Raw genomic sequence first — 27,608 nt, forward strand, 5'->3', positions numbered from 1 at the left:
TCTGGTCTTACGTAAAATAAGTAAGCGGGTCGAAGGATTCCATCCAGTCACTCACTGATCAGTCTGGCCTGGCAACGGAAGACAACAAAACGAAAGCTGAAATTTTAAATTTAGCATTTGAGAAATCTTTCACGCAGGAGGATCGTACAAACATACCGCCGTTTGAGTCTCGTACAGATTCCCGTATGGACGACATAGTAATAGACATCCCTGGGATTGTGAAGCAGCTGAATGGGTTGAAAATAAATAAATCGCCAGGTCCTGATGGGATTCCAATTCCGGTTTACAGAGAGAACTCTACTGAATTGACTCTTTATTTAGCTTGCATTTATCGCGAATCTCTTGCCCAACGTAAAGTCCCGAACGACTGGAAAAAAGCGCAGGTGACGCCTGTATATAAGAAGGGTAGAAGGACGGATCCGCAGAATTACGACCAATATCCTTAACATCGGTTTGTAGCAGGATTCGCGAACATATTCTCAGTTTGAATATAATGAGTTTCCTTCAGACAGAGAAGTTGCTGTCCACGCATCAGCACGGCTTTTGAAAGCATCGCTCCTGCGAAACGCAACTCGCCCTTTTTTCACATGATATCTTTCGAATCATGGATGAACGGTATCAGACGGATGCCATGTTCCTTGACTTCCGGAAAGCGTTTGACTCGGTGCCTCACTGCAGACTCCTAACTAAGGTACGAGCATATGGAATTGGTTCCCAAATATGTGAGAGGCTCGAAGATTTCTTAAGTAATAGAACCCAGTACGTTGTCCTCGATGGTGAGTGTTCACCGAAGGTGAGGGTATCATCTGGAGTGCCCCAGGGAAGTGTGGTAGGTCCGCTGTTGTTTTCTATCTACATAAATGATCTTTTGGATAGGGTGGATAGCAATGTGCGGCTGGTTTTGCTGATGATGCTGTGGTGTACGGGTAGGTGTCGTCGCTGAGTGACTGTAAAGGATACAAGATGACTTGGACAGGATTTGTGATTGGTGTAAAGAATGGCAGCTAACTCTAAATATAGATAAATGTAAATTAATGCGGATGAATAGGAAAAAGAATCCCGTAATGTTTGAATACTCCATTAGTAGTGTAGCGCTTGACACAGTCACGTCGATTAAATATTTGGGCTTAACATTGCAGAGCGATATGAAGTGGGACAAGCATGTACTGGCAGTTGTGGGGAAGGCGGATAGTCGTCTTCGGTTCATTGGTAGAATTTTGGGAAGATGTGGTTCATCTGTGAAGGACACCGTTTAGAAAACACTAATACGACCTATTCTTGATTACTGCTCCAACATTTGGGATCCCTATCAGGTCGGATTGAGGGAGGACATAGAAGCAATTCAGAGGCGGGCTGCTAGATTTGTTACTGGTAGGTTTTATCATCACGCGAGTGTTACGGAAATGCTCCAGGAACTCGGGTGGGAGTCTCTGGAAGAAAGGAGGCATTCTTTTCGTGAATCTCTACTGAGGAAATTTAGAGAACCAGCATTTGAGGCCGACCGCAGTACAATTTTATTGCCGCCAGTTTATATTCCGCGGAAAGACCACAAAGATAAGATAAGAGAGATTAGGGCTCGTACAGAGGCATATAGGCAGTCATTTTTCCCTCGTTCTGTTTGGGAGTGGAACAGGGAGAGAAGATGCTAGTTGTGGTACGAGGTACCCTCCGCCACGCACCGTATGGTGGATAGCGGAGTACGTATGTAGATATAGATGTAGATGTAGTCATTTGGATTTCCTTACTTTTTCTTTATTTAGAGCAAGCTGCCATTCATGGCACCAACTGGAAATTTTGTCTAAGTCGTCTTGTACCTTCATACTGTCACTAAACGACGACAGCTTACCGTATACCACAGCATCATCAGCAAACAACCGGAGAATGCTGCCCACCCTGTCCGCCAAATCATTTATGTATATGGATAACAACAGCGGTCCTGTCACGCTTCCCTGGAGCACTCCAAACGGTGCCTTTGTCTGTCATGAGCACTCGCCGTCGAGGACAACGGACTCAGTTCTGTTATTTAAGAAGCCTTCGAGCCATTCTCGCATTCTCTGTATCTTCGAACCTTCTTTAACAGTTTGCAGTGGGGCACTGTATCAAATTGTTTCCGGAAATCTACGAATATGGGATCTGTCTGTCGCCCCTCATCCATTGTTTGCAGTATATCACGTGAGGAAAGGGCAACGTGAGCTTTGCACTTGCGATGCTGTCTAAATTCTAGCAGATTTGTGAACAGATGACGCTACTTTTCAAGTAATTTTATTATATTCGACTGAGAATACGTTCAAGAATCCTGTAGCAAACGGATGTTGTGGATATTGATTTGTAATCTTGTGAGTTCTTTCACCCTTCTTATATAAGGGAGTCACGTCCGTTTGTTTCCAGTCGCTTGCGACCATGCGCTGGGTGAGAAATTCGAGATAAATGCATGTTAAGTAAGGGGCAAAGGCCGTAGGAACTCTCTGTAAAATGGTACTGGGACTCCTTTCAGACCTTGTGGCTTCTTTGTTTTCAACCCTTTCAGTTGCTTCTGTACGTCAGTGAAGCCTATTACTCTGTGCTCTCTACGGGAACTTGTGCGACGGTCAGACGACGATGTATTTGTACGAACCTCCTGGGAGAATGATTTCTTGAAAGCTAAGTTTAAAACTTCGGCTTTACAGTCATTGACTTACGTGGAAACGTTGCCACACTAGACTGGTCACAAAGTGAATGGGTAGATGTCTTAGCCCCGTCGAGAGATTTTACGTGGGACTAGAATTTTCTCGGATTCTCGGGAAGATCTTTCGCTATATGATGGTGGTAATTGTATATTTTGCTCCTCGGTCTTCTTACAGATGCACGATTTTACTGTCTGTCATCATTTGACACACTAGCGCTCCAAGCGGCGAGAAAGCAGACAGCTAGGTGCGTCTTGACGATAACGATGGTTTTTAATTATTTTCTATTCGATTAACGAAACGTTTGTTATAATTGTGCGTTCCTCACGTTAGTAAATTACCTAATGGCATGAATTATCGTGAAAATCATGTGAAACCTACCGATTTACGTTAATTCAATAACATAAGCTACAGCTTATTTGTGAAGATGTACGTTCAAGTACGAACATATTTGCAGCTTACTCCACTAAACACAATGGAATATAAACGTGTATTTCGAGCATGTGAAGCCCATATTTCTCATGTTGTCTGTTGTTATCATCATAAATACTTTCACTGACACTTAAACAATTTTATGGACTCAAACGATTCGCCTATTCTTACACTTCACTCGTCTCTCTAACGCACGAATAATTTTGTTAATCTAGTTACTTTTGCTTCAAAAACGAAAGTATTGATGTTCCTTGCTGTTTGTGGTTCAAATTTAGCAACATGTTTGGAACTGGTTCTTTCCTTATTGGGAAACAGTTCTATTGCTTTTGATGATTTATTATCACGTGTGAGGCGTTTTATCTCAAGCTACAGCTGTGGTGTCGTATTTCGTACATTATGTAATGCAGTTGAAATCATGTTCCAGATTCATTGGATTGGCCTGAAGTGTAGCGGACAAAATTCGACTTTGTAGGGTAGACATATAATGTCTTTATGTTAAGGGTCAGGTCTTCTGGTATTTGCTAACAGTTTTTTGTTATTAAAGGAACACATTATTCGTTAAATATCTGTACAGTACAACAGAATCGTAAGTCAACAGTTCTGTGATGTACCGTTTCGTACCTTCCAGGGTCCTCAGGAAAATACAGAGTGACAAATGTGGTGTGATTTTTTAGTTATTTTCGATTTTTATGTTAGTTAAGGTTCCCAACCTGGGGGTAATTACCCCTGAGGGACAAAATGAAATTTTCTGAAAAATGAAAACAAAATGGGTTCGAATGCGTTCGTCACGAATTTAAATTATTTTTAAAAGATTATGTCCACTATTACTAGTGAATTGTTTATGACTCTTTGCCGTACCTGTTGTATTGTGTGCGAGTCGACTGAGGTTCTGCAGTGGTTTCGATTTGCAAGCTGCCTGCCACGCACGTGATCTCAACACGCAAACGACGAAACAAGCGACTCTGAGCTCAGGCAGAATCCAACACAATAATACAAATGTTAAATTGATAATTATTAATGCTGCTAAATGCCAATGCAGGTGAAGTTCCGTTATTCCCAAAAAAAAAAATTTTAATTCAGTTCGTATAATCAGAATGTGTGCAGCTAACTTTCCAAATTAAAAGAAACGAAGGTGTAATGGCACCCGTGTTATATCGGAAACATCGTCATATTGAGACTGTAGTTCAGTGAGCTAGAGTCCTCTGACGATATTTTTCATTAAAAGGGTCGCTTCATAATAACTAGACTGAGGAAAAGTCATTTCAAAAATAATTAATTTATTTTCTCTCAATCAATATTTTTCAAGTTGAAGTTGGATTGATCTACAATTATTTTCATCAAAAAATTTAAACCGCAATATGCGTAGAAGGTTAAGATTTTTCTGAAGCACTTGCGTAATAACATGCAAATCGCCTCCCAAACGCTGCTCAACTCAGAAAAGCGACATATAGTGGATGGCTTCGAGTTTTGATCCCAGTATGAGAGAGAACTAACGATAGAAATCAGCCACAAAGTCACGAAAAAGACTCGGTGGTGGTGGTTAGTGTTTAACGTCCCGTCGACAACGAGGTCATTAGAGACGGAGCGCAAGCTCGGGTTAGGGAAGGATTGGGAAGGAAATCGGCCGTGCCCTTTCAAAGGAACCATCCCGGCATTTGCCTGAAACGATTTAGGGAAATCACGGAAAACCTAAATCAGGATGGCTGGAGACGGGATTGAACCGTTGTCCTCCCGAATGCGAGTCCAGTGTGCTAACCACTGCGCCACCTCGCTCGGTAAAGACTCGCAAAGTGTCAGCTACGCAGTGCAGAGACGACGCAAACGAGAGTCTCACTCAGAAACAGTGAAAGGAGCGTGACGCTGCAGCAGTGCGCCGCAGGAGACTCTCGAACGAGACACGAACCGCCGCTAACGTGTGCTCGCCCCAAAATGTACTACTGACTACCTGCTCTGACATAAATCTTCAGGGTTGCCACTGTGACAACTGAAATTCTCCCTCTTCGTTGCTGCATGTAGCGAAAGCTTGCAGAATTTTCTTCCCCAGTACTTGTTGTGTTTTCTGTCAACAAACTGAAAGTAGCCAGTGTCCTGGGCCTCACCTTACAATTTGCGGCATGATGTCTGGGCGTGTAAATGCAGTTCGCTTCCCATACCGTTCACCGAAACATAGCGGTGTTCAGTTGTCCCTTTCCGCCTTTAGGACAACCTGTAAGCTTTTATTGAAACTCTCTGACGATCTCCTGTGATTTGCTCTGCTTTAAAAGAATCTTTTGAAGTACTCCAGCCTAAGAGGCACTCACAGTGGCTCACTCACACGACCGCTGTCAATTGGAACTCATGGTGGTAAACCTCTCGGATTTCTGCCATTGTCTTCGCAACACGTAAAACTCGCAGGTGGCACATCTCGCCACATTCCAGCAGCTGGGAGGAACAGGAGCTAAAATGCTAGAATTCACAGACCCTGCTCTTCCATTTATATGTTGTTGTTGTTGTCGTCAGTCCTGAGACTGGTTTGATGCAGCTCTCCATTCTACTCTATCCTGTGCAAGCTTCTTCATCTCCCAGTACTTACTGCAACCTACATCCTTCTGAATCTGCTTGGTCTCCCCCTACGTTTTTTACCCTCCACGCTGCCCTCCAACGCTAACAAATTTCTCTTCTTCAGAAACAATTTCCTTGCCATTTCCAGTCTACAATTTATATCCTCTCTATCTCGACCATCATCAGAAATTTTACTGGCCGAATAGAAAAACTTATCTACTACTTTCGGTGTCCCATTTTCTAATGTAATCCCGTCAGCATCACCTGATTTAATTCGACTACATTCCATTATCTTCGTTTTGCTTTTGTTGATGTTTATATTATATCCTCCTTTCAACACACTGTCCATTCCATTTTTGTTCATTCAAGAGAATATTCCTTTTCATGTTGCATAGGCTAGAAACTCACAAACTTTGTGATGCGCCACACAAAATGGTGTCGGTAGACAATCTCGATTAGAAACGTTGAATTCGTTTGAATTTTGAAATACTTTTATAATCAAAACGCAAGAAAATTCAACGAAGGTGAGAAGAAATGTCGATTATTGTTAATGGCAGCGTATGTCACGTAATTTGATATTATTTGCGTCCTCACCATTTAGTTTGCAACATAGTAAAAGAGAGCACGACGACTGAGGTTCCCCCTTTTTGATCGGCCCCCTCACCAGCAGCTCACTTTCAATAAAACACTTCTCTGTCTTCAATTGCGTTGTATTGAAATGTTGCAAAACGACGCGGTTATAAAAGCAGAAGAATTTAATGCATACAACCGATTGTAGGTGATTGCGTGCTTCGTTTTTTTGTAATTCTGGTTCGTACAATAATTCGAGTAAAGAGAAGCCTCACACTAGACGTTTGGCTTTGTAAACCGTTTTTGAATACTCGAGCGCAATTAACACGTGACTCTTTGCATAGTTTTGTGGTCCTGTTGCGTTTTTTTACACCTTGGACACTAATACATAATTTTCACCTCTGCTGGCAGAGAAATAAAATATATAGCGTCACTTCAGAAAATTCTTTTCCGTGATATTATTTAGTAAATATAAAGGAGGTAGGGACATAACTAGATATATGAATAATAATCATTCATTTGAATTGCTTTATGCGTAATTTACGGAATAATCTTAAAAGTTTTTCTTAGCACATCGGTGCAAGCACGCTTTTCTTGTTCTTATTAATGATGGAACGTGATAAAATACACTCCTGGAAATTGAAATAAGAACACCGTGAATTCATTGTCCCAGGAAGGGGAAACTTTATTGATACATTCCTGGGGTCAGATACATCACATGATCACACTGACAGAACCACAGGCACGTAGACACAGGCAACAGAGCATGCACAATGTCGGCACTAGTACAGTGTATATCCACCTTTCGCAGCAATGCAGGCTGCTATTCTCCCATGGAGACGATCGTAGAGATGCTGGATGTAGTCCTGTGGAACGGCTTGCCATGCCATTTCCACCTGGCGCCTCAGTTGGACCAGCGTTCGTGCTGGACGTGCAGACCGCGTGAGACGACGCTTCATCCAGTCCCAAACATGCTCAATGGGGGACAGATCCGGAGATCTTGCTGGCCAGGGTAGTTGACTTACACCTTCTAGAGCACGTTGGGTGGCACGGGATACATGCGGTCGTGCACTGTCCTGTTGGAACAGCAAGTTCCCTTGCCGTTCTAGGAATGGTAGAACGATGGGTTCGATGACGGTTTGGATGTACCGTGCACTATTCAGTGTCCCCTCGACGATCACCAGTGGTGTACGGCCAGTGTAGGAGATCGCTCCCCACACCATGATGCCGGGTGTTGGCCCTGTGTGCCTCGGTCGTATGCAGTCCTGATTGTGGCGCTCACCTGCACGGCGCCAAAACGCATACTACCATCATTGGCACCAAGGCAGAAGCGACTCTCATCGCTGAAGACGACACGTCTCCATTCGTCCCTCCATTCACGCCTGTCGCGACACCACTGGAGGCGGGCTGCACGATGTTGGGGCGTGAGCGGAAGACGGCCTAACGGTGTGCGGGACCGTTGCCCAGCTTCATGGAGACGGTTGCGAATGGTCCTAGCCGATACCCCAGGAGCAACAGTGTCCCTAATTTGCTGGGAAGTGGCGGTGCGGTCCCCTACGGCACTGCGTAGGATCCTACGGTCTTGGCGTGCATCCGTGCGTCGCTGCGGTCTGGTCCCAGGTCGACGGGCACGTGCACCTTCCGCCGACCACTGGCGACAACATCGATGTACTGTGGAGACCTCACGCCCCACGTGTTGAGCAATTCGGCGGTACGTCCACCCGGCCTCCCGCATGCCCACTATACACCCTCGCTCAAAGTCCGTCAACTGCACATACGGTTCACGTCCACGCTGTCGCGGCATGCTACCAGTGTTAAAGACTGCGATGGAGCTCCGTACGCCACGGCAAACTGGCTGACACTGACGGCGGCGGTGCACAAATGCTGCTCAGCTAGCGCCATTCGACGGCCAACACCGCGGTTCCTGGTGTGTCCGCTGTGCCGTGCGTGTGATCATTGCTTGTACAGCCCTCTCGCAGTGTCCGGAGCACGTATGGTGGGTCTGACACACCGGTGTCAATGTGTTCTTTTTTCCATTTCCAGGAGTGTACATTTTATAATAATTACTGAACTGAACGTTGACAAAAATTTTGATGTAAGGTTTACAATACGTTGACTACTATTGAGAAAATACCGTCGCTTTTGATATAGCATAATACTCCACACTCATTGCATTCTGCGTCTCTGTTCCAGGTCGTAAGTACTGCTGCCGAATGTTGCTCCGTTCCACCGACATGCCCTGTACGGAAACTATCGTCATGATTTACGAAATATAGCTGAAGAAATTCCTTAGTACAACCACACAAGCTAGTGTTCTATCATTTTTCACATTAACAACATCACATATCGTTTTGTCCTAATATCATTTAATTGGAGTGATTGCAGTATTGCATATCGATCAAACGTTTTTGCCGAGCGTCTTACAAACATTTACTGCTATTCATAAAATTCGGTGTCCTGCAGTTTAGCGTAATGCCCATTACTCATTGCATTCCATATCTCTGTTACAGGTGATGAGTGCTGATGCAGAATGTAGGGCCGTTCCACCTCTACGACCTGTACGGGAGCAAGACGTGGAGGTCTTGTTCAAATACCGTGAGTACCTCTTTGTGAGCTGGGGATACAAGTAGTAAGGATTCAAGTAGTGTAACTGTTTTGATGAAATGGCTTTGTTACAGAGGTTGCGTTTGACATCAGCAACTTGTTTCCATATCCCATCTGCGTCTGCTATAGTAAACACGAAATGAATGTAGCGTTGCTACGTCTCTGTTACTGTGTTGTTGTTTGCGTCATACATAACATGATCTGGGGATTCTGTGATATTTGCTAAGGATGATCGGTTCTGCTAGTCTTACAGCAAAAAGCACTGTACCGATCATTTGTATTAGGAGTGATGCCAGGAAAGGTCACGTTTAAGGGTATGAATTTTTTACTGGTTATCGTCTCTTCATTAGCCTGATAGCTAAGTAGCAAGGACAGATTCCATAAATTGTGTCTGTCAGTGAGTGAACTCTCTCCCGATGGAACTTTCAACGAAATTCATGTGGTAGTAACAGAGTTACAGCAAACGCTGAGGAAAGCTTCATAGGTCTCCGGTTTAGAACCACCGTAGTGTGAGTCATATTTCCACTAAATACTGTACTGGTAATGGGTATAACACAGCCCTCTGTGATGGTCTGTGTTTCGTACTTCTTAAACACTAGATTAGTTCATAATTATTTACCACATCAAATAAATTTCTGTTTACAGAGGGTGCTAACTTCATTATTATTTGTCCGCTAAAAGTGCCGACAACGTTGGGTAGCAGTAAGTACTATAAGATGTATTCAGCTTTTCTGACATGCAAGAGCAGTAATGATAAGTATTTTAGCTGTCTATGTACATACTGCAATTATGACACATTATTAGTCTGTAGCAGTGGATGACTGTGAGCTTTTGCAGATAGATGTTGTTTAGAGTGATGGTGAACTTTTATTTCACAGGCCACTTCTACCGCCATGATGTGCAGTCTGAGCCATCCCCGAGAGCCGCGCTCACATATGTGGTATCAAACGTGGCAGCAGGTAAGGTGCAAGAGAGGCAAGGCGGAGGCGAAACAGCCCGACAGCAGCCGCCGCAGCAGCACCGCAATGTGGTTGAGGCAGAGGGAGGCGAAGAGGAGGAGGAGGTGAGGGAGGCCAAGACCAGCCGCGGCCTGCTGCGGCGGCTGCTGGCCTGCTGCCTCTGCATTAGGCTGCCACGAGGCCGCAGGTCCAGGAGGACCAGCAGGTGAGTCCGGCCTGTTATGCCGTGTGTTCAGAAGTCTTCAGCGTGGATCTTACCATGTAGCACAGCTGAATTCGTGAATGTGCTGTAATTACTGTCTCACACAGTGACGTCTAGGATTGGAGAGAGTGGGGGAGGGATGTTTGGGCGTGTCCAGATTTATTGTCTGAAGCTGTGTGCTGGGACTTTAGTATTAGTTCTCATGCTTTAGAATTCTGATTGTATGGAAATTGCTCAATCAAGTTCAAAGAATGCCCGTGAAGAATCTCCAATTTCAAATTGTAACAGTAACTCAAGGATCAACGAGTTGGGTTATTTATGTCAGATATCATATATGTGTTTTAAACAAATTAATCCTAACTATATAACAGTTTTACATGGCTGCTACATGCGTAATTCCTTGTATGAATAATTTGTGTAAAACGATTTTAAATTTATGAATAAATAAAACTAAAAATATTTAATTTATTTCAGAGTTCATCCTGAAGAAGCGCCGACACCTGACACTCTTGCTAAAGAAGTGAGCGCTGCCAACAAAATCCCGGTATGTATTGAAAGAAACATGTACAGAACTTACAAAATCTTTGTAAATAGATGTAAGATGTTACTACTTGTCCACTAGCCATTTCATTAGTCTGATTAATAGTTAAGTGAGTAATGATAGAGAATACTTGGCATCATTTCTGACCTGAAGGAAAATTGTAATATATGGTTAATTGTACTCATCACAACAGAAGCCTAGCGAAGCTTAATTTAAATAAGACTAGCAGTAAATAGTAACTCAGTCTGTCTATGCAGTGTCATCTATGAGTCACGATGTAACCTTGGCTCTACCTGTAAATGAAATGATATTCCGTGATTAAGGAAATGGTACAAAGTGAAAATTTGAAATTACCATCTTTTTATACTTTTCATTCTCTAGCACAGAGAGTAGTGTCGATAGTTTGAGGTAGGTTCTACAGTCCAGATCTTGTCAGCCAAATGGCAGGTGACTTAGTAGTGAATCAGATGGTTCCCCATCAGGAAACGTTTAAATGGATCAAATGGCTCTGAGCACTATGGGACTCAACTGCTGTGGTCATCAGTCCCCTAGAACTTAGAACTACTTAAACCTAACTAACCTAAGGACATCACACACAACCATGCCCGAGGCAGGATTCGAACCTGCGACCGTAGCAGTCGCACGGTTCCGGACTGCGCGCCTAGAACCGCGAGACCACCGCGGCCGGCCCGGAAACGTTTAGGAAGGGTTTTCACACTGTAATATGCTTTGAAATTAAGGTCAATTTTTCGACATACTTGCTTGGAACTGGAGAATAGGAATACATTTTAATTTATTTCTAGCACATATGACATTTTCTTAGAAAAAATTGTGATAGCTTGGATAGTTAGTTTTGTAATTAACTTCTGATTTTCTTACTTTGTGCTGTGTACTTGTAACACTCATCATGAAGGTCACCGACTCTGTCCTGCTACGCAGGCTTAGGAATATGCCCTTGATATTTTTAGCTGGGACATGTCCCTCGCCAATGAAAATTAAAATGGCTACAATTTCCTGTTTCTGTCCACTGTCTTCAGAGATTTGTCTTGGTTGTTAGCTGTTGCAATTACCTCTACGTCATTCCAAAACACGAAGCCTGCTGGGTATCACATAGGTCAAATTCTATCTGCATTAGCTGTTGGCTGGTAACATTCAAATTGGTGAGTTCTCATATGTTAACCAGAAATGCTTCATTTTTAGAACAGAATGACATGAGTTAGATGTTGCTATTTCCTCCACATAATGACGGACTGGGATGTTACACACCATGATACAATCTGAAAAATTCCTGTCTTTATTCCTCTATGTTGTACGTTCATACACACACAACAGTCGGCAAACGATAATGAGTGAGGCGTAATCAACATAAAATTTCCCAAGTGTCATGCCTTTCTCGTTTTACCTGATGCGTTGATACACACATTGTAGATGAACATACGTTAATAAAAGAGTGTATGAGTACTGTCCATTTCGATTAGTTACCGATGCAAGAAGATGGGTTCAAATAAACATACTTTGTTTGTCATTCAACATTTCATATATTAGCAATCAGAAGCATAGATGCTGAAGTGTTGTATGACAAACAAAGTACATACCATTTTCAGCAAGCAGTGAACAAATTGTACTTATCGGCAATGTCTTAATTGGAGAATAATATACAGTCTACAGGATGATCCCATAATGATGCTACAAACTCTCGGGATTGATAGAAAAGGGTAAATGTATCACCGTGAGGTAGGGGGCCATGTCCAGTAAACGAGCGAGTCGAAAGTTATAAGCGAAAATTATTCTGGTGTCCCTGACAGTCGCCTTTCTGCAGCAGGCTCTTCGTTGTCCGTACTTGGGAAGAAAGTAGAATCGATAAATAAAAAAAAAAGTTCATTAAGTTTGGACTCTAAAGTGCATACCTGAATAGCTATGAGCAGTTGTTAACTTTTACTACTGTGAAACGCATACCCTGTATTGAACAACTACTCATAGCTCATTAGGTATGTAGTTTAGAGCCCTTGTTTACTGGATATTTTTGTTGTTTTGGTTCAAACTACCTAATCCCAAAATATGAAAAGCAAAGAATTTCCAGTAGAAGTGAACCACTGTCAGAGGTATCAGAACGAATTTCGCTTGCAAATTAAGAATCTGTCGTTTCTGGCCGATAGTCTCATGCGTCGGATTGATATATTTATCCGTTTCCATCACTCTTGAAACTTTGTAACATCATCACGGACAAACACCTTGAAAGCTCGCATTCTCTGTGCTTTCGTCATTCACACCACTATTTACAACAATGATCTAACACTCAGCATAGAGAGAAATTTCTATTTAAACGGATCTAGCGTTTCGTTAACCCTATACTGACTGCAGTGTCTTCATCTGTTGCAGGACGGAAGTGTAGACGAGATGAATAACAGAAGATCGGAAAATCGGTTTTCTTTTGGAATACAAATACTGACAACTGTTTGTTTTGCTAGGTATATGTTTCATTGACGGGGAAAGTAATCCTGAATTAATCTAACTGTGTTTTCCCGTTGCAGGAAACATACTCGAAGGAGAAGCAAGAGCTGGTGTCTGCGTGGGTGCTGAAGCATTTCGGAAGCCCCCAGGACCGCTGCAGGTGGGTGGAAGGGCTGCACGAAGATGCCGTCAGCGCGGAAACAGCAGAGGTAACGTATTGTGAAAGCTTCAGCTACGCAAGCAGTGGTGAGTAGAACAATAATATAAACAGAAATTCGCATACACTAGGCACAGTAAACTGTAAATACAATGTGGTGTTACATCAAAGACTTAATTATTGCGTCACATTCAAATTTTCAACTGAAACTGTTTTATTTGAAGAGAAAACTTTAGTCTCCGTAATGGTAGTAAAAACCTTTCAGTTAAACGGTTTAATTATCTGTTGCGAGCCTCATCCTGAATTCCGCTGAGTAACTGTTGTGTTGGGCGTAATTTATAATGCATAGCATGAAATAACGTAAGCAAATACATATTAGTATACTTCCTCTTATAAACTGTAGCGGTTTATAGATAATGAGTTTAGTAGTGTGAGTTCCATCTTTTAAAAGAGGAAACAGGAAAAAATCTTGAAATGTAATTATCGTAGTCTAGTTACCAGTCCTATAACGCAAGATCGAGAAAGGACGTGAAATAGTGAATACATTGTGATATAAAACAAAACAAAAATCCATGTAACCACTACTTCCTCGTAAATGTCAAACACTTTGCACCAACAGAGGACGAACATGTTAAGTATCTAGATTCCTTGAATCTGTGTCAGATCTGTTATAAAAATACCGAGGCCGATCTTTTCAACACAGAGCTGTTGACGTTTTAAATGTCACATTAAGTGAAATACTAAAGAAAATTAAAGTAGTTTATTGCCGGTGTTTACATCATAAGAAGAACAGCGATAGACACTGAATTAATATTTTTGTACCATTGACCTAAAAGAAATCATAGCGAACTGTAGCAGCAGACATTGAGTAAGAATACAGGATTGAAACAGTGTACTTGCGCTAAATGTGTGCAGTGTAATGTGGACTCCACATCAGCAGAGCTACAGATGTGCTCCTAGAGTTTCCACGTGTGGCGAGCTAGTTCGCAAGGCAGGGAGCTGGACCAGACACGAATGCATGCCATACGCTGGACTAACAGATGTTGGTTTAATTCACTGCCCAGCCTCAGTGAGGTTTTTAGGCGGTTCTTCATGCTCGTTTAGGCGAATGCTGTGCTGGTCCCCAGTCTCTGCCTCAACGTATACACAAGCAACTGGAATACTAAAACACAAAGTACAGTCAAACTTCCTGGCAGATTAAGACTGTGTGCCATACTGAGACTCGAACTCGGGACTTTTGTCTTTTGCGGGCAGGTGCTCCATCATCTGAGCCACCCAAGCATGACTCACGACCTGTTACCACAGCTTCAATTTCATATAAGCGCACAGTCCGCTGCAAAGTGAAAATCTCATTTTGAAAACATCCCCGAAGCTGTGGCTAAGCCATGTCCCCGCAATATCCTTTCTTCCAAGTGTGCTAGGTCTGCAAGGTTCGTTGTGAAGTTTGGAAGGTAGGAGACGAGGTACTGGCAGAATTGAAGCTGTGAGGACGGGTCGTGAGTCGTGCTTGGATAGTTCAGATGGTAGAGCACTTACCCGTGAATGGCAAAGATCCCGAGTTCGAGTCTCGGTCTGGCACACGGTTTTAATCTGCCAGAAAGTTTCATATCAGCGCACACTCCGCTGCTGAGTGAAGATGTCATTCTATAAAGAACAGTGTTTAGAGGATTCTCAGACAGGTGGTGAACACAGGTTCCCTCCATTAGGCTTAACTTACGGCTGAGGTAGCCAGCCAGCAAGTAAAAATTAAAAACAAAAAACTGCCAGGTCATGAGAACTGTGGACGTCGACCACGCTATAAATGTTCGGAGACAGAGATTGTATATAGCAACTGACGTGAGGATCCGAATAATTTATTTAGTTTACCTGGAAAATTAGGCATTACGCACGCTGGTTTAGGAATTAAACCTCTTAACATTTGTTTCTTACTCTAAGCGTTTTTTACGGTAACCGTTGAAATCGTATCGTATGTGATTTAATTGTTCAGTAGGAGGAAATGTTTCAGTAAGAAAACAAAGTTGTCAAACATACAAATTTTAAAGCCGTGATGGCGTAAAGTATATGAAAATACAGGTCTTATATTACAGAATGTGCAGTGAGAGTATTAATTATATATAATAGATAGCTACATATTTATCCAAAATTTACGCAAAATGTGTAACTTGCAGTATTTCATAGTACTTCCGAGGGTGCTCAGATGTATAGAAATGCTCTGAATTTTTTCCGGCATATTTTCCCCAAAAGTTACTTAAAGCAGCACTTGCGTATTTGCAAAGACTGAACTACCGCACAAATTAATTACTTCCCAAATCTAAATTCCTGTCACATTTCGAAAGTTGGGTAGGAAAGCAGCGGCAAGAATAAACAGATGATTGTCATTTTACACGCCTCAGCTAGTCTGAGAGTAGAACACATGCAGTTTTATACAGTTTACGATGTAAAATATGCTTCGATATTTCGAGAGTACTGAACCACTGAGGAAGTACTCTTCCTCGTATCCACAACTCTCACATCCTGTCAGCACAACATGAAATGCATGCATCTTTACAAGACACACATAGGCGCTAGAACTTATATTGCACTTGTCGACAAGAGTAAGCAATGTCACCACCATGCCAAATCTCTTCTGACATCAAAGCCAGTCAAACATTATAGTGAAGTCATAAAACTAATTATTTTCCACATCTGGGATGCTTCCATGTTTCATTATGTTTATCCACATATAGAATGTCTGCAAAAAACACGCCAGCAGTGGAAAAAGTGCAGTGTTGACAACGTGTATCACAATGTCTCAATTAATTGTCACACTGTTATTACCCACACCTATTTGTCATACGGGTTGGCAAATCATTATTGTGAATCAGAAGTATACTGTTTCCACGCCAAAAATACATGTCGTTTATGAAAAGTAACAGACAGTTCACGTTCTAAGTTAGGCCTACGACATCGAAACTATTCTAACCAAGATAAGTACTATTTGAGTACAAAAAACAAATACGCATTTTTGAATGAATAATTGAGCCAACTCATTGAGGAGTAACGCCAATTTAGAAAGGGTGAAGATAATAGACCATATTGAAGTTTCCGATTATTATAAAAGATTATACCGAGTCGAGGCGATGTCTCAAAGAAACACATTTACAGACAGCATTTGTTCTAATCAACACAAACATGTGATGAAAACACCCCACATTCACACAGCACACACAAACGCTGATGTAAGAAGGAAGGTATAAGGTGCTTTACTGTGATATATTACCTAAAATGGAGAACAACTGCTTTGTTTATGCACACATGTCATAGGTAGGTGACAGAGATGTCAGAAGTATAACTTCAGATCCCTATGACAATTAGCTCAAGATGGAATTGCATTATTCCTCAAAATATGAAAGATTTCTACAATTACATATTCATCCATACCTCGCAAGCCACCTGACGGTGTGTGCGGATGGTACCTTTAGTATCTCTATCTGTTCTCCCTTCTATTCCAGTCTCGTATTTTTCGTGGAAAGAAAGATTGTCGGTATGCCTCTGTGTGGGCTCTAATCTCTTATCCTCATGGTCTCTTCGCGAGATATAAGTAGGAGAGAGCAATATACTGCTTGACTCCTCGGTGAAGGTATGTTCTCGAAACTTCAACAAAAGCCCGTACCGAGCTACTGAGCGTCTCTCTTGCAGAGTCTTCCCCTGGAGTTTATCTGTCAAAAAAATGGTTCAAATGGCTCTGAGCACTATGGGACTCAACTTCTGAGGTCATTAGTCCCCTAGAACTTAGAACTAGTTAAACCTAACTAACCTAAGGACATCACACACATCCATGCCCGAGGCAGGATTCGAACCTGCGACCGTAGCAGTCGTGCGGTTCCGGACTGAGCGCCTAGAACCGCTAGACCACCGCGGCCGGCGTTTATCTGTCATCTCCGTAACGCTTTCGCGATTACTAAATGATCCTGAAACGAAGCGCGCTGCTCTCCGTTGGATCTTCTCAAACTATTCCATCAACCCTATCTGGTACGGATCCGACACCGGTGAGCAGTATTCAAGTAGTGCACTGTCAACCACTTCCTTTGTTTTCGGACTGCATTTCCTTTGGATCCTTCCAATGAATCTCAGTCTGGCATCTGATTTACCGACGATTAATTTTATATCGTCATTCCATTTTAAATCACTCCTAATGCCTACTCCCAGATAATTTATGGAACTAACTGCTTCCAGTTGCTGACCTGCTATATCGTAGCTAAATTATGAAGATTTTTCTTTCTATGTATTCGCAGCACCTCACACTTGTCTTCATTGAGATTCTATTGCCATTCCCTGCACCATGCGTCAATTCGTTGCAGAGCTTTCTGCATTTCATTACAATTTTCCATTGTTACAACCTCTCGATATACTACAGCATCATCCGCAGAAATCCTCAGGGAACTTCCGACGTTATCCACAAGGTCATTTATTTATATTGAGAATAGCAACGGTCCTACGACACACCACTGCGGCACACCTGAAATCACTCCTACTTCGGAAGACTTCTCTCCATTGAGAATGACATGCTGCGTTCTGTTATCTAGGAGCTCTTCAATCCCATCACACAATTGGACTGATAGTCCATATGCTCTTACTTTGTTCATTAAGCGACTGTGGGGAACTGTATCAAACGTCTTGCGGAAGTCAAGAAACACGGCATCTACCTGGGGACCCGTGTCTATGGCCCTCTGAGTCTCGTGGACGAATTGCACGAGCTGGGTTTCACACGATCGTCTTTTTCGAAAACCATGCTGATTCCTACAGACTAGATTTCTAGTCTCCAGAAAAGTCGTTATACTCGAACATAAGCCGTGTTCCAAAATTCTACAACTGACCGACGTTAGAGATATAGGTCTATAGTTCTGCACATCTGTTCGACGTCCCTTCTTGAAAACGGGGATGACCTATGCCCTTTTCCAATCTTTTGGAACATTACGCTCTTCTATAGACCTACAGTACACCGCTGCAAGAATGGGGGCAAGTTCCTTCGCGTACTCTGTGTAAAATCGAACTGTTGTCCCATCAGGTCCAGCGGCCTTTCCTCTTTTGAGAGATTTTAATTGTTTTTCTATCCCTCTGTCATCTATTTAGATATCTATCATTTTGTCATCTGTGCGACAATCTAGAGAAGGAAGTACATTGCAATCTTCCTCTGCGAAACAGCTTTGGAAAAAGACATTTAGTATTTCGGCCTTTAGTCTGACATTCTTTGTTTCAGTACCATTTTGGTCACAGAGTGTCTGGACATTTTGTTTTGATCCACCTACCGCTTGGCATGAGACCAGAATTTTTTAGGATTTTCCGCCAAGTCTTTACTTTCGAGTTCATTGAACGCCTCTCGCATAGCCCTCCTCACACTACATTCCGCTTCGTGTAATTTTTGTTGTCTGCTTGGCTTTTGCTATGTTTATGTTTGCTGTGAAGATCCCTTTGCTTCCGTAGCAGTTTTCTAACTCTGTTGTTGTACCACGGTGGCTCTTTTCCATCTCTAACGATCTTGCTCGGCACATACTCATGTAATGCATATTGTACGATGGTTTTGAACTTTGTCCACTGACTCAACACTATCTGTACTTGAGATAAAACTTTTGTGTTGAGCTGTCAAGTAGTCTGAAATCTGCTTTTTGTCACTTTTGCTAAACAGAAAAATCTTCCTACCTTTTTTAATATTTCTATTTACGGCTGAAATCATCGATGCAGTAACCGCTTTACGATCGCTAATTCCCTGTTCTGCGTTAAATGTTTTAAATAGTTCGGGTCTGTTTTTCACCAGAAGGTCTAATATGTTATCGTCACGAGTCGGTTCTCTGTTTAACTGTTCGAGGTAGTTTTCAGATAATGCACTTAAAAGAATTTCACTAGATTCTTTGTCCCTGCCACGCGTTATAAACGTTTGAGTCTCCCTGTCTAGATCCGGCAAATCAAAATCTCCACCCAGAACTATACCACGGTCGGGAAATCTACTCGAAATATTTTCCCAATTTTCCTTCAGGTGCCCTGCCACAACAGCTGCTGAGCCAGAGGGCCTATAGAGACATCCAGTTACCATGTTTGAGCCTGCTTTAACCGTGACCTTCATCCAAATTATTTCACATTTCGTATCTCCGTCAATTTCCTTCGATACTATTGCACTTTTTATCGCTATAAACACGCCTCCCTTCGATACTATTGCAATTTTATCGCTATAAACACGCCTCCCCCTTTACTGTCCAGCTGATCTCTGCGGTAAACATTCCAATCTGAGTTCAGAATTTCATTACTGTTTACATCTGGTTTCAGCCGACTTTGCGTCCCTAGTACTATGTGGGCATTGTGACCGTTTATTAATGAGGGCAGTTCTGGGACCTTTCTACAGACGCTCCTGCAGTTTATTATTACCACATTAAAATTGTCATTCCCTGTTGCTTTTTGCGTACTGCTATCTTGTCGCGTCTCAGGAGGCGTCTTGTCGGGCCTAGGGAGGGAATTCTCTAACTTAAAAAACCCACATGTGTACTCCACACGTACTCCGCTACCCTTGTAGCCGCTTCCTGCGTGTAGTGCACGCCTGACCTATTCAGAGGGACCCTAAATTTCTCCACCCGATAGCGGAGGTCGAGAAATTTGCACCCCAGATCTCAGCAGAATCGTCTCAGCCTCTGGTTTAAGCCTTCCACTCAGCTCCAAATCAGAGGACCGCGATCGGTTCTGGGAACGATACTACAAATAGTTAGCTCATATTCCACCCCGCGAGCGAGGTTTTCCGCCTTCACCATCTCCGCCAACCGCCTGTTTGAACTGAGGATGACCTGTGAACCCAGACGGCAGGAGTCATTGGAGCCGACATGAGCAACCGCGCCCGGTACATGTGAAGATGTCTCGACAGCAGGGACCGTGGATGAAGCATGTAACACCTGGAGTGTACCATGCGACGCACCAGTCTTCCCACTGCTGCTACATTCCGAGACAGCAGCCTAAAGACGGCTGGCCGTGGCCATCAGCAAGTTTAGCTGTTCGCGAACAGAGGCCAGTTCCTCCTGCGTCCGTACACATCAGTCACACATCCCATCCATCCGAAGAAATCAACAATTTACTGTAGAGAGTTAATCAACTTTTAAGTAGACTGCTAATTCACTGAAGGCGGATAATAGCTGGCTAAACTGTGGTTACTAGACACTTATTGGTGGAAACAATGAAAATACGCACTAACTGTCTCTGGATTGTATTCAAAACAAACACGAAATCTATGGAACACTATTACTAGTGCTCGAAAATTAAAGCTTCCTAAAAGCAGAAACACATGGAAAAAGAAGTGAGGCCGGCCGCGGTGGTCTCGCGGTTCTAGGCGCGCAGTCCGTAACCGCGCGACTGCTACGGTCGCAGGTTCGAATCCTGCTTCGGGTATGGATGTGTGTGATGTCCTTAGGTTAGTTAGGTTTATGTGGTTCTAAGTTCTAGGGGACTGATGACCACAGCTGTTAAGTCCCATAGTGCTCGTAGCCATTTGAGCCATTTTGAAAAAGAAGTGACACGTAAGAAAAACACAGTTAATACTTAAATTTACGTGGCTTGCTACACGGCAGATGTGAAGCAGACGGCATTTTTCTGTTATTAGTAGCTGTTTCTAAAGACTACTATTTGTAGAATATAGAAGTGCTGCATCATGTATAACATGTCTTGTTACCACCGCCGGTGCCCAGTATACAGGTGCTGGCTGTAGACCACGTCGCGAATATGCCGGGAGCCGCACTCATCGCCGTCTTCCAAACGCCATCTTCCACTATATAAGCCGCTGCTGTCAACTCTTCAACAGTCAGCTCCGCCACTTGCTACTCCTGCGGAATTCTACAACGCCGCATGACAGCTGCACCTCACAATATTGTTCAGGCTCTCTCTCTCTCTCTCTCTCTCATGTTGCGGCAGCTACGGATCGTGGTCGAAAACAAATCTCCTACGGTTGACTGTGATTTGAATACAGTCCCCAATTTATCGACGTCGGCGCGGACTACATGGCCTTATCGTGTGAACTACAAGTACCCGACACCGTAACGCCAGCACAACACGCATCTCGCAGCAATGCCGTTGTGCCAGACCTGCCACAAGGACGATACAGACATCCACCGACTGGTTTGCTCTGCGCCTGTCGCCTTCATCCAACACAACGCCTCGCGATTTCAGTGACGTCTTTACTTTACCCTAACGACATTTCTTATCCGAAAATGAGGAGAAATGCAGTACACTGGCTAATGGGCACTGCCGCTTAGTACATACTAAGTATTTCCTTTCTACGAAATTATTATAATTAGATACAATGAATATTTCAAATATATTTATAAATACGATATAAATGTGTAGCTACTACCATCCATTCTAATTCTGGTTGAAAATGTGTGTGGAAATCAGAAATACGAATGCAGGAAACATGCTTGGAAAGAAAAAAAAATTCATACCGGAAGCAGGAAATTTAACTTTCGTTATCAATTCTGTAATTATGGAACCGGCTTTTCTACACCTTCAAAGAAAAGCAATTTCATATGTTTTGATACTCCAAACCAAGAATAACAAACTAACTTTAGTAGTTCATTGTCTGTGTCGTTAGAATAAGAGATGAAACAAAAGCATCTAAAATTTGAGTAATGAGCACTGACTTTTGTGAAGAAAAGGCATTTGCAGACATTGCATTATAGGTAAGTAATCATTATGTTCATGTCCGCTATGAAATCAGATAATTAGGGACAGTTACTCTAATACACCAACATATAAACATTGAGAACGGATACGTGCAATTTGATTTCGACAATGCAGACTACAATGTCGGCATTGTGGGCGGCCATAACACGTTTTGTGTCGTGGGTGGAATTGCTTGCCTAACACCTAAAACCGCTCTTCAGGTAGAGGACAACGTACCTCGAAAGTATGTTACTGCTCATGCTGTTGAAAAACGAGGCATGTTTGATTTGCAAACTTACAGAGACCCAAGTACCTCTGGCGATTGTAAAATAATTGCTACAAAAATGGCTTCGCCGCAAGTAAAACCACTGTCATATGAATATGCCCGAATACTTAATTTGTTTTGGTTGACTGGTACCTGGTTAGAAGGCCCAGAAGAACGTAAAGCTGATTGTGACGGCTGCATGGAAATGCTGTATGCGATGAGAGAGTTCCAAACTTCCGCTGTAGTCCCTCTTACAGTCATCAACTTGGCTCCTTCACATCCGTCAACAATTTATACAGCTGTTCTTCAAGCTGCCACAAAAGGGACCAGCAATGGATAAAGAATAACAATGGTGACTTTTGATCAGCCTTTGTACGATAAAGCTCGTGAAATAGTAGGAACAGCACATGTAGACAGCCTTTTGAAGTCACTTTTCATTCGACTAGGAGGTTCTCACTTGTTAATGCCCTTTTTGTCAGCAATTGGATTCATCATGGCAGGAAATGATTTGGAGGAGTTGTACAGTCCTGTCTATGCCAAAAATAGTGTTCAACAAATGATGAACGTGAAAGCTGACACGAAGCTTATTCGTGCTCTCTTCCTAGTCGAAAAGGCACTAATTGCTATATTTTTGAAAACTACTGAAGCTCTCTTTCGTGTGGTTAAAGATTAGCTTAATGTTGTTTACTCAACTTGCAAGCATAGTAATACATCTCCTGAAGAATTTACGAAGGCATCTGTAGTGAAGAGTTTTGTAAAAATTTTGGGAAACCAACTTCAACGTTCAGAAGAATCAGAACGAACACAAAGACTGTGGATGCACTTCACAGAAATGGTTCAACTTGTTCGATCGTATATTAGAGCTGAGAGAAGTGAGGACTTTCTTCTTTACCTTCACTGTGTACATCAAATGCTCCCCATTTTACATGCGTCTGGTCACTTAAACTACGCTAAATCTACACAAGTTTACCTACAAGATTCGCTGGAACTTCTCAACTCAATGAGCCCAGAAAACGATTTGTTCGTTAATTGTGTTATTTCACCATCCGACGTTCTGAAAAGCTTTGGTCTGGAGTCTGGGATGATATTACCGTTGAACAGGTTTCGATGACATCCTTGAGTAGCATTGGTGCATTGACTGGAGGCAGAGGAATAACAGCGGCAACTATTGCAACTTGAATCAACTCCATGCCAGTTTGTTCTCAGGCGTGTGAAGCAATGGAAGAATACGCAGGTGTGTGCAGCTTCTCTTCAGACCAGCACGTGGAGATACGAGAGGCAAGGCACAAAAGAAGCTGCAAGGAATTGCAACTTTTGTTTCTTGGTTTGAGGAACACAATCTGTAACTCTCTTCCTTGTCAGCAGGGGTTGAAGCAGATGAAAACGTAAACTGTGATAAAGCGTTTTAAATTGGTACACTAGCCTTGAAGCAGATTGAGAACAACACATTCAATGAGATACACTTGAAAAGAACGTCAGCTGTTAAGTTTCTAGCCTCTGTAACCACGTCCATGACAATTAACAACAACACTGCATGTGTGAACCTTAACACTCTCTTACATCGGAGGGTGTCCATAGTAAAGAATGATGAGAGACTTGAAGAAATATTTGAAGTTGAATTATGTGCTTATCCTTTATCCTTGTTCGACGAATCTGGCTTGATGAGGAAGGAAAGCAAATCTTCAATGGTGACTGTATTGGTTTCAGATTGAAATGAATCATCGAGCACCCCAGATTCAGAGAAAGTGACCTATATCATTGATGGAGTCACCTCCTTTATCCTGTTGTCTGGCAACGCCCAGCTATCTTCTGATAGATTTGAGAGCTATACACAGAAAACATAATTAGTCGTTATGGGCAAACATCTGTTGTTTTTGATGGATACAAGCAAGAAAACACAAAAGATGAAGAACACATACCCAGATCACGTTCTACCACTAACAATCAAGTGAAAGTAGAAGACTCAGTCCATGTAAATATTAATTAAAGCAAATTTCTAGCTAACGCTAAGAACAAAATCAGCCTTATTTCTCTCCTTGCAGTGCACATGCAAAGAGGTGGTTCACAGTTCATCAAGCATCGGGTGATACTAACTAATTGATAGTTTCAATAGCGATTGATGAAGCGAAGAAACGAGTTGAAGCTGGTTCAGTTGGTGATGACATGGGATTACCAGTCCTGTTGACTGTCCACACACTATCAGAGAACAAACTGAAAATCGTGGTACAAAAGAAAGGCAATCAGCATGAAAAAGTATAGACTATTTCTAACGTTCTGCGAGGCATTGGGAATATGAAAGGTGTACTCTTAGCAATATACGTCTTCACAGGATGTAACACTGTAACAACTACCTACAACAAGTGGAAAGTGCAAGCCAACAATGCTCTTTGTACGAAACCTCCAGTCTTCAACGATACCAAAGCTGACCCCAGTGCAGTGTCTGACGCTGGAAAGAATTTCCTTCTTGCGATATTTGGAGCCAAGAACACAAAAGGTCTAGATTGTTTTGGCTACCAATGTTACTTGCATGCTACTGCATGCAGCCTATACACTAATTGTTCAAGTTGGCTGCAGTTCCCCCCACTTCAGCAGCTTCCAGGCAGCATTCATTTTGAGCCTACCACAAGGTGCAGCAGTGGCGGATCGAGAAGAAGAATCCACACGAGTGGGGGTGGAAGAAGACTGGCGAACACTTCAGACCAATTACAACAGTACGTCCTGCAGCTTCCTGGGAATTACTATCCCTCGTAGTGTGAGCTTGCAAAGACGTATACTTCAGTAACTGAGAGTGCAGAAAGAGGGGTCTAAACTGCATGTGTGGTAATTGTTCAGCCCTAAGATGTGTTATCAGGGACACGAATATCATACATCAAGATCTAGATGAGGACTCAATACTGATGAAAAGCTTTACATTTATTTAAGGTCGCATTTAACATTCTACATTTTTATTCAGTATTACTGCTGAACGCAGTTTATGAACTTCAAAAATTTATGTAAAATATGGTGCAATATACAGCCAAAATGTCTTATATTTTGAAGAAAAGCCTCCAAAAGCTGCAGTTTTAAAAATAATAGGAATCAAAATGATACAATTATGTATCATAATTATTATACAGGTAATATTTATATAATTCAAAATCATTTATGTTGCAAAGGTATTCATTCTTAATGTGACAATGTCCAGAGAAAGTTCAGAATGGGTTTCTCCGTACCACAGGTTTATATGGCCTAGGCCTGTGGAAGCCTCTTTTCCCTTAAAAAGTAGCGCCCCTTGAGAAGGTGGTGAGGTTGTCGTTCCTTCAAGGGCTTATCACTAACATACCACCGGCCACTAAAATCGCAGTTTACTTTTGCTTTTAGGAACACAGTCATGTATAAAAGATTAGTTTCCTTAGTGTTAATGTCATATTTATTCTGTCATATTTATTCAAAAATTCTAAAAAAATACGAAAAATTTCTATTTTTACACCCTCTGGAACGGTTCTTAGCAAGATTATGCACTGAGCCGTTTTTGTTCGCAATTTAATGTAGATTATTTTTGTAAATGGTACTTTACGCGCTAAACTGTATAGTTCTCGAAATATTTAATCAAAACTGATAAATCTACTAATTTAACAACATCTGCGACAACCCCAAACCCGACGCTTTAAATGGTGTAACGTTTTACGAAACAATATGTGGACTGTACAGAGCAATTGGGATCTGGAGGGAAGCTTTTACTTTCGATGTTGAGGTTTGGGTCTAATTGCACAGTACTATTTCCGCGTAAAGCCCTGGGTCTCTGTTAGGCCTACTACGAACATCTTCACGCAGTAAATACTCTGTAAGTCGCGATATCGTGAGTGGCGAAGGGTACCTTGTATATCTCTACTTGCCATTTCATTTCCCATTCAACTTGCAAATAGTGCGAGAGATAAAAGGCACTCTCTCGTATGCGTGTGTACAAGCCCTCCTTCATCTTGTCTTTATAAGCCTTACGGGAAATGTTCGTTGGTGGCAGTAGAATGGTCTGCAGTCAGTTAGAAAATACGTTTCCCTAAATTTTCTCAGTCGCGTTCCTATTTGAGTTCAAGAAGCACTTCAGTGAATCGAACCTTCCAGTAATAAATCTATCAGCTCGCCTCGAAAATGCTTCGATGTATTCCTCTAATCCGACCTGTTGCGAATTCCAAACACTTGAGCAATACTGAAGAATGGGTGGCACTAGTGTTCTGTACGCGGTCCCATTTACAAGTGAACCACTCTTTCCTAAAATCCTCCCAACAAACCTATTTCGATCGTTAGCCTCCCCTGTTATTGTCCTTCCGTTCTCGTTCCATTTCAGATCTGCAGTGTAGTTCTAGATACTTAATCGACGCGACTATGTCAGGCAGTACACTAGTAATGCTGTATTCGAACATTACGAGATTATTTTCCTAGTCATCTGAATTTCCTTACATTTTTTTCTATATTTAGTGCAAGCTGCCATTCATGGCACCAACTGGAAATTTTGTCTAAGTCGTCTTGTACCTTCATACAGTTACTAAACGCCTTCACCGGATTCTGTCTGTGGGTATTATGTATCCCAAGTAGCCCGCCATCTTATGTCCAAATTTTGAATTTTATCTCATCCATAATCGCCAAAAGCTTACAGTAATTGCTGTGAAATTTCATCATGCTCTTCCTACATTTTTCCTAGGATCAGTATAACAACATGCATCGTAACCTTGCCTTTCAGCGTCTCTGAGATTTCAGATCATAGTCCTGTGATATATGCTGATGATCAGACGTTCAGGTAAATGAAGGTTTCTTAAACTGGAAGCAACGTCCACACCACAAGAAAGCTCTGTACTGGCGACAATCTGGGTAAAGTTCTGTTTGCCAACAGCTAAAGGAAGTGCAGCAAGACTTCTTACTCCATGGAAGCGCAGCATGACTTCCTTTATTGTCTCTGGTCTGTCCCTTGCTGGCTCTGTTACGATATTTATTTACCGGTAATTAAGCAAGACCCTCATGGATCCGTCTTTTCTCTCCATACACCATAGTGGATTGTGTACCAGCTGACAGTTTCTTCTATTACCCCTTCTGCTTCTGCCGACATTTTCTTCACTTTGTTCTGGATATTTTGCTTTTACATTACTCGCAGTTGGTGAGGATTGACAAAAAACTTGCGACGTTTCTTCACCCTCAGTTTATATAAGAAGATCCCCACTCATCCCCGGTGCATATGAAGCACTTCCACGTACGATTTCAAAACATGTCTGGTCCAGTTCATGCGATTCAAAATCTCATAGCTCCACCCCTACCTCTTCATAAATAGCCCGAGTTTCGTCCTTATGGGCTTCCACTAACCTGTGTGCCATGACTCCTTGCCTTCTACCTTTTTCCACACAATTATCAAAATTCAAACCGGCAGTCTTCCCTGCCAAATTGACAGTGGTGAAACTCTCTCAAATGCAAAACAATCTCGTACTTTTTAACAAGTCAAGCCCTAATATCGCCTATAATTTCAGTCTTTGTGCACAGGTTGGATTAAACCAATATTAAGATCTATATTTACAACAGGATACTCGC

Source organism: Schistocerca piceifrons, chromosome 5 (genome assembly GCF_021461385.2).
Source record: "Schistocerca piceifrons isolate TAMUIC-IGC-003096 chromosome 5, iqSchPice1.1, whole genome shotgun sequence".
NCBI lineage: Eukaryota > Metazoa > Arthropoda > Insecta > Orthoptera > Acrididae > Schistocerca > Schistocerca piceifrons.